Source organism: Erythrolamprus reginae, chromosome 3, assembly GCF_031021105.1.
Source record: "Erythrolamprus reginae isolate rEryReg1 chromosome 3, rEryReg1.hap1, whole genome shotgun sequence".
Lineage (NCBI taxonomy): Eukaryota > Metazoa > Chordata > Lepidosauria > Squamata > Dipsadidae > Erythrolamprus > Erythrolamprus reginae.
Window position 1 is genome coordinate 164,922,246 of NC_091952.1, and position 8,589 is coordinate 164,930,834.

The window sequence follows — 8,589 nt, forward strand, 5'->3', positions numbered from 1 at the left end:
CTGAGTACAGTTTCAAAATCTTTTTCTTTTCCTCTTCCCTGCTTTTTTTCTTTTTGAAATCAAGTAAAAAGGAGTGGAAAATCTCCATTATACTACTGATCAATCTTCATAAATCTCTTTCAGTGGAATGAGGCAGTGAACCATTTCATTTCTTATATTGATTTGACAGCTCTAATGGGACATTGGCATTGCGTTTTCTACTTCGTAGCTTTTATTTTGATTTGTTTTTGAGGATAACTTCAGGGTCCTTAGTCAATGGCTATATTTTGTCCCTAACATGGCCATCCATTCTATAGTTGGTGAGTTCATGCAGTTAATAGCTTTACTATGTGTTTGTCACAGATTGTTATCTTTAATTTCTGTTAATAACACAGCATACAGAAAATGACACTGTGTGAGCCTGAATTGCAGAATAAGACAGCTCGCTTTCAGTTCTATGTCTGTTGCAACTAGTATCAACTATGACAAGTTTGGAAAATATGCCATCTAGTCAATATGTGAAATTATTTTGTCCCATTTTTGGAAATAACAAAAAGATATTTTACAAGACCAGAAAGCAACTGTTGCTGAGGCTATTGTCTTAATATCAGCTCCATGATAGGGAAAGTCTTAGACAGACATGGATGTATTCTTTATTATATTTTAATGTTTTTGAGTTGTCTTACAGCCCAGAAAATGTTTCTGTTGTTCAAACAGCAGACTTTTTAAAAGGTTCTATTCTTAAAAATAATCTAATTAGTACCTTTTTTTCATTTAGCCAGCACTATCCTGCTGTGGTTTTGTTCACAACTTGAGAGAACTGAAGTATTAGAATTATGGGAAGTGTTAAATATTGAAAATACGGCTCTTATTTCTTTTTTGCAGATAGCTCTAGGGGTAATGGGTTACCTTGGGGTGAGATGAGCTATCTATAAATTTTATAAATAAATAAGTCTTATATCCAAAATGGTTTGGGTTTTGTTTTTGGGTTTTTGGGTTTTTTTTTCTTAATGGCAGATAAATTTGTTACCTGAATATTGCACAAGAATTTCATGTAAAAAGGATTTTAAAGATAGCTACATAAATTCACTGCCAAGCAAAAACTTTTGATGAAACATAGAAACATAGAAACATAGAAGTCTGACGGCAGAAAAAGACCCCATGGTCCATCTAGTCTGCCCTTATACTATTTTCTGTATTTTATCTTAGGATGGATATATGTTTATCCCAGGCATGTTTAAATTCAGTTACTGTGGATTTATCTACCACGTCTGCTGGAAGTTTGTTCCAAGGATCTACTACTCTTTCAGTAAAATAATATTTTCTCATGTTGCTTTTGATCTTTCCCCCAACTAACCTCAGATTGTGTCCCCTTGTTCTTGTGTTCACTTTCCTATTAAAAACACTTCCCTCCTGGACCTTATTTAACCCTTTAATATATTTAAATGTTTCGATCATGTCCCCCCTTTTCCTTCTGTCCTCTAGACTATACAGATTGAGTTCATTAAGTCTTTCCTGATACGCTTTATACTTAAGACCTTCCACCATTCTTGTAGCCCGTCTTTGGACCCGTTCAATTTTGTCAATATCTTTTTGTAGGTGAGGTCTCCAGAACTGAACACAGTATTCCAAATGTGGTCTCACCAGCATTCTATATAGCGGGATCATAATCTCCCTCTTCCTGCTTGTTATACCTCTAGCTATGCAGCCAAGCATCCTACTTGCTTTCCCTACTGCCTGACTGCACTGTTCACCCATTTTGAGACTGTCAGAAATCACTACGCCTAAATCCTTTTCTTTTGAAGTATTTGCTAACACAGAACTGCCAATACAATAGTCAGATTGAGGATTCCTTTTCCCCAAGTGCATTATTTTACATTTGGAAACATTAAACTGCAGTTTCCATTGCTTTGACCATTTATCTAGTAAAGCTAAATCATTTACCATATTGCCGACGCCTCCAGGAATATCAACCCTATTGCACACTTTAGAGTCATCGGCAAATAGGCAAACCTTCCCTACCAGACCTTCCCCTATGTCACTCACAAACATATTAAAAAGAATAGGACCCAGAACAGACCCTTGTGGCACACCGCTTGTAACCTGACTCTGCTCAGGATACTCACCATTCACAACAACCCTCTGGTGTCTATGCTTCAGCCAGCTGCAAATCCATTGAACTATCCAGGGATTAAGTCCAATCTTCACTAATTTATCTATCAGCTCTTTATGTGGAACCGTATCAAAGGCTTTGCTGAAGTCCAGGTAGGCAATATCAACGGCACCACCTTCATCCAACACCTTTGTGACATAGTCAAAGAAATCAATGAGATTAGTCTGACATGATTTGCCTTCAGTAAAGCCATGCTGATTTGGGTCCAATAATTTATTGTTTTTTAGGTGCTGATTTATCCTCTTTTTCAGTAGAGTCTCCATCATTTTAACGACAACTGATGTCAAGCTAACTGGCCTGTAGTTACCAGCTTCTTCTCTACTGCCTTTCTTGTGGATAGGCACAACACTTGCCATTCTCCAATCCTCAGGAACATCTCCTGTTAACAAGGATTGGTTAAACAAATCAGTCAGGGGGGTAGCAATGACAGATCTGAGTTCTTTAAGAACTCTGGGGTGGATGCCATCTGGACCCATTGCCTTATTTATCTTTAATCGTTCAAGTTCTTCTAAGACATCGGCTTCTAAGATCACTGGAGCTGAATCCGTACAGTTGGAGGCAATGCTATATCCCTCTATAGTATTATTTTGTAAGGTGTCTTTTGAGAAAACTGAACAGAAGTAGCTATTGAAATGGTCAGCGATCTCCTTATTCCCATTAATGCATGTATTTTTCCCGGTACTAAGCTTCGTGATGCCGCAGTTTTTCTTCTTCTTATCACTAATATATCTGAAGAAGGTTTTATCCCCCTTCTTTAGAGATTTGGCAATTTCTTCCTCTTTTGAGGCTTTAGCAGCATATATTATCTGTTTCGCCTCCTTCTGTCTCATTTTATACACCTCCCTATCAGCTATACTTCCAGACTCTTTATACCTCCTATAGGCAGCCTTTTTTTCATTGACTATAGTCCTTACATCATTGCTAAACCATAGCGGTTTCTTCTTCCTTTTACCTTTAGTTATTTGTCTTACATACAGTCCAGTGGCTTTTAAGATGGCCTTTTTAAATACAGTCCACTGGGTGCTCGCTCCTGCCATTTTATCCCTCCCCTTTAATTCATTATCTAAATATTCCCCCATTGCATTAAAATTTGTTTTTCTGAAATCCAATACTTTGGTTGCATTATAGGATTGCTCACAATGAGTTTTTACATCAAACCACAAACATAGATGGTCACTGCAACCTAAATTTTCTCCCACCTTGACATCTGAAACCCAATTCCCATTCGTAAAAACTAAATCTAGAATATTCTCCCCTCTAGTTGGTGTCTTAACCAGCTGTGCCAGAGCTGCTCCTGTAAAGGCCTCTACTATATTCTTACTTTTGCATGTAAGGGCACTGGGGATATTCCAGTCAACATCAGGCATGTTGAAATCACCCATAACCACAATATCTCCCTTTACTGCCATTTGGGTAATTTCATCCACCATCTTGTTGTCATATTCCTCAGATTGCCCTGGAGGCCTATAGATCACCCCAATTCTAATGACAGAACCGTCTTTATTTTGCATGCAAATCCAGAGGGTCTCTAGATCTTGACATGTATTTTGAATTAGTGTTGTTTTTAGAGTTTCTTTAACATAAATGGCTACTCCACCTCCCCTTCTCTCTATTCTATCCTTCCTATACAGTGTATATCCTGGTATGGATATTTCCCATTCATTAGAATCCTTAAACCATGTCTCAGTTATGGCAACCAGGTCCAAATTATCTCTAGATATTATGGCCATTAATTCACAGAGCTTGTTGCTCAAGCTTCGAGCATTCGTGCACATTACACGAAGAACATTCTTTTCATTATTAGTTTGCCCCTTATCATCAACAACTACATCTATTTTATTTGCAGCTCCCTTTTCATAAGCTTCCAAAAACTGCTTTATCCTCATTGGTCGGGGACAGAAATCACCCACATCAGTTACATCTCTGTCCCCTTTACCTAGTTTAAATGCCTGTCCAAAAAAGTTCTGAATTCCTCACCGAGTACCTGGGTACCTCTGTATGATGGATGCAAACCATCCCTCTTAAACAACTCCCTATTAGACCACCTACTGACATCATGACTTACATAGCCAAAACCTTCAGCTTTACACCACTGCTTTAACCACACATTAAACTCTATGATACACGTTGTTTTATCCTCTTGGCCACAAACCGGTAACACCTCTGAGAAAGTCACTGAATCTGCTATTTTACCCAGCTCCACACTTAGACATTGAAAATCTCTTTTTACTACATTGACATTTCTCTGGGACAAATCATTTGTGCCAAGATGCACCACCACATCAATGTTATTACCTTTACTCACAGCCTTGACAAAAAAAGAACATTAGCTGAACCTACTAACAGACCAAACCTAGACACACCTACCAGAAATAAGTCACCATGAGGTTTACCTTTGAGTAGACATGCATTAGACTATTATATAATAGGATGGGTATATTAAGTATACAGTGATCCCCCGCTCGTTGCGAGGGTTCCGTTCCAGGAGCCCCCGCAACGAGCGGGTTTTCGCGAAGTAGCGATGCGGAAGTAAAAACACCGTCTGCGCATGTGCAGACGGTGTTTTTACTCCCACAGCGCTAGCGAGGAGCCGAAGATTGGGGGCGGGGCGGCTGTTTGCCGCCGGCATGGAGGGCTTCCTAGCAGCCCCCCAAACCCGGGTTGGGGGTCCGGGGGGCGCTGGCTCTCGGCGCTTTTGAGCTGAGTCCGGAAGCGAATTCGCTTCCGGACTCAGCTCAAAAGCGCCGATAGCAAGCGGCAAGGAACGGCTTGTCTCGGCGCTTTCGAGCTGACCGGACTCAGCTCGAAAGCGCCGAGACAAGCCGTTCCTTGCCGCTTGCTATCGGCGCTTTTGAGCTGAGTCCGGAAGCGAATTCGCTTCCGGACTCAGCTCAAAACCGGCGATACCAAGCGGCAAGGAACGGCTTGTCTCGGCGCTTTCGAGCTGAGTCCGGTCAGCTCGAAAGCGCCGAGACAAGCCGTTCCTTGCCGCTTGCTATCGGCGCTTTTGAGCTGAGTCCGGAAGCGAATTCGCTTCCGGACTCAGCTCAAAACCGGCGATACCAAGCGGCAAGGAACGGCTTGTCTCGGCGCTTTCGAGCTGACAGCTCGAAAGCGCCGAGACAAGCCGTTCCTTGCCGCTTGCTATCGGCGCTTTTGAGCTGAGTCCGGGAGCGAATTCGCTCCCGGACTCAGCTCAAAAGCGGCGAGAATGAACGGCGTGGGCGGGCGAAGGGCGGGCGGCAGCGAGGAGTTTGCGTGGGCGGTGGGGAAACTCCTCGCTGACGCCAGCAAGAGGGGGAAGACCCAGGGAAGCCGCTGCCATCTAGGCATGCGTGCCCGGCACGCATGCGTAGATGGTATTTTTGACTTCCGGGTTGAAAAATAGCGAAGTACCCTGTTCGCAATGGTTGGGGACGCAATAAATGGGGGATCACTGTATTAACATCTACTTCATGCACTGCCAAAATTCATTCAGCTGAGAAATCTGTTGCCTTTTAACTTGTCTGAGAAAGGTTTGTTGGGGCAGGGATATCTAAATTCACTATGAATTGTTACCTTTGGCAAAAGCTCCATAGCAGGGTATAGATAAATGCTGCTCAGGAGTGTCTTATCACAAGTTTCTGACTATGGCACAGAACGATAAGAAGCTGCCTATCATTGGCAGAAGTCTATGAAAGTCACTATAGTGATTTTAAGATGCCTTGTAGCTGGATAGTATTTATGTATATGTGCGCGTCTATACACACACCACACTTGCAGTAGCATCATGGAGAGCATTCCCTGCATATTTGCAGCTCTATCTGCATCATACATATGCTCATAGCCCCATTTGAGCATGTGCATGTCTGCATAAAGGTGCCCATCCCCCTATCCCATTCGAACCACCAATCCAGAAATGTTGGGGAATGTTCTCCTTAACAATAATACATCAATAAGTGGAAAAGCACATTGGATGAGTGCAAAACATAATCACTTCAAACTTTGGCAGGGCAGGCAGCAAAGTCTATGCCAGTTTACCATACTTAGAATTCAGTATTGTAGGCTAACTCTGCCCATAGTCAGGAATTCAATCCTGAACAGTTCGAGGTTGACTTTGGCCTTCCATCTTTCGAAATCAATAATTGCCTACCAATTAGTGTCCGGTCACAATTCAAGGTGTTGGTTATCACCTATAAAGCTGTACATGGCTTAGGACTAGACTGTTTATGGGACCGTCTCCTATCGCAAAACCCGCAGAGACCAAAAAGATCACACAGGGTTGGCCTTCTCCAGGTTCCGTCGACTAAGCAATGCAGGTTGGTGGGACCATGGGGGGGGGGGCCTTCTCTGAGCCTTCCCCGGCTCTATGGAACCAAACCCCCCCCCCCCCCCCCCGATGTCTGTACTACTCCCATCCTACTGACCTTCTGAAAGGCTGCAAAGACCTGGCTTTGCCAGCATATATTTACATTTGTCACAGCCGAATTGTGTTGAGTGGCATGCATGTGTGTTGATTGGATTGTTTGTGCTGTGTGTTTTATAATTCGGGTTTTATTGTTTTAATATTTATATTTGACTTCTTTTATTATTTTATTTTTTATATTGTTGTAAGCTGTCCTGAGACCCATTTGGATTGGGTGACATAGAAGTTGAACAAACGAATGAATTAATGAATTAATGAAGGACCCAGATTGTTGGGGCAATATGCTGACATTTGTAAACTACTCAGAGAGTGCAATAAAGGACTGTGCAGTAGTATATAAGTGCTTGCTATTCTATTGCTATACTGGCTCAGACAGGAAGAGATGTAACTGAGCCATGGAAAAGAATCATAGATAGATAGATAGATAGATAGATAGATAGATAGATAGATAGATAGATAGATAGACAGACAGACAGACAGACAGACAGACAGACAGACAGACAGACAGACAGACAGACAGACAGACAGACACACAAACACACACACATGCGCACACACACACTGAGTGCTACTAAATGTCACAAGGTGGAGCTCCTAGTGATAAAATAATGTCACATAACCCTGTTGTTTTTATGGATGAAAAATTTCCATTTCACAGGAAACTGTTCTCCCCAAAATTGACACCGATCTCCCAAAACCAAACTGTCTGGTGCTTTGTTAATAACTGATTTATTTCTAATTAACACTGGTCAGTTTCACATTTTCTTACTTTGACAGCTACTATACACAGGGGAAGAACAGTAAGAAAATGAGTGCAAGGAATCGATTGTTAGAGAATCAAAACAGCTTAGATCATGTCCTGGGAATAATTTGTACTAGAAAGCTGGACTTTTGGAAACATTTGTGTCCCATTTCCATTGCATTAATCTATTCTATAATATATGGTTACATCTAGGTTGTTTTTTGGTGGGGGGGTTTTGTACCAAAGGGCAGGACTATATTTAATATGATGATCAGTGTGATCATGAATTTCAGTAAAACTTCATTGGATTGAAGGATTTAAAGAAAAGAAAACTGAGAAGATAATGAACAAAATAGCTGCAGAATTATACTACCCTGAATATGTTTTCACACGTGTTACTGTTATTTTTTGATTATCCATCCAATTTAAATGTAATAACTTCACATTATTTTATAGGAAAGGGGTTCCTCATAATCCCTCTATTAGTTATGAAGAGTACCTATTATAGATACTTTGAATTGAGAAGGAAGGAATATAACATGTTTAGAATTCTAGGAGCATAGCAGCACACATGGTTAGGACAGTAGATAGGAGTTTAGCAAGCCTGCATTTCATACCTGTGTATTGCCATGGGATGGGGTGAACTCCAGTCCTATAGTCCAGCTGCTTCCAGGGACGTGAAAAGAGTCTCCAACTAAGTGTTTTCCAGGCAACAGTGATGTCACAGGCTAATACTTTCATCCCTGAAGCATCTTGATGCTTCTCATGTAAGTGTGTTGTGATCAGATAGAAAATGAAAATAACTTTGGGTTCTATGGAAATATTCCATGTTAAAGAAATATTCACTTATAAATATTGTACTTTCACCCCCTGGAATTGGTCCTGGCCTATGTTGAACAAGAAGAAAACAAACCAAAACAACAGCAAGCTAGCAATTCCTAATTGGCAATAATCCAATGCACCATAATTATATATGATTGTGTATATAGAAAAGTGCATAGTTTTTAATCCACCAAACATATCCTACGGCCTGTTAGATGTTGGTGACAGACAGATAGACGGCTTTTATTTTATGCTACCTCAAGGGTTAACAATATTGTTGGTTTCCTGACAATTAGCTATAATGCATGATTTGTAATATGTATTTAGGTTAATGGGATATAAGATTTGCAGGATTAATTTACATTCAGGCTTTATCCAACATACTGTCCAACCCCTTCCTTGTGCGTCTTCTATTTTTGTGACTTATGCCTCCAACAATAGCAAGAAAGGAATGCTAATTTTCTTCTG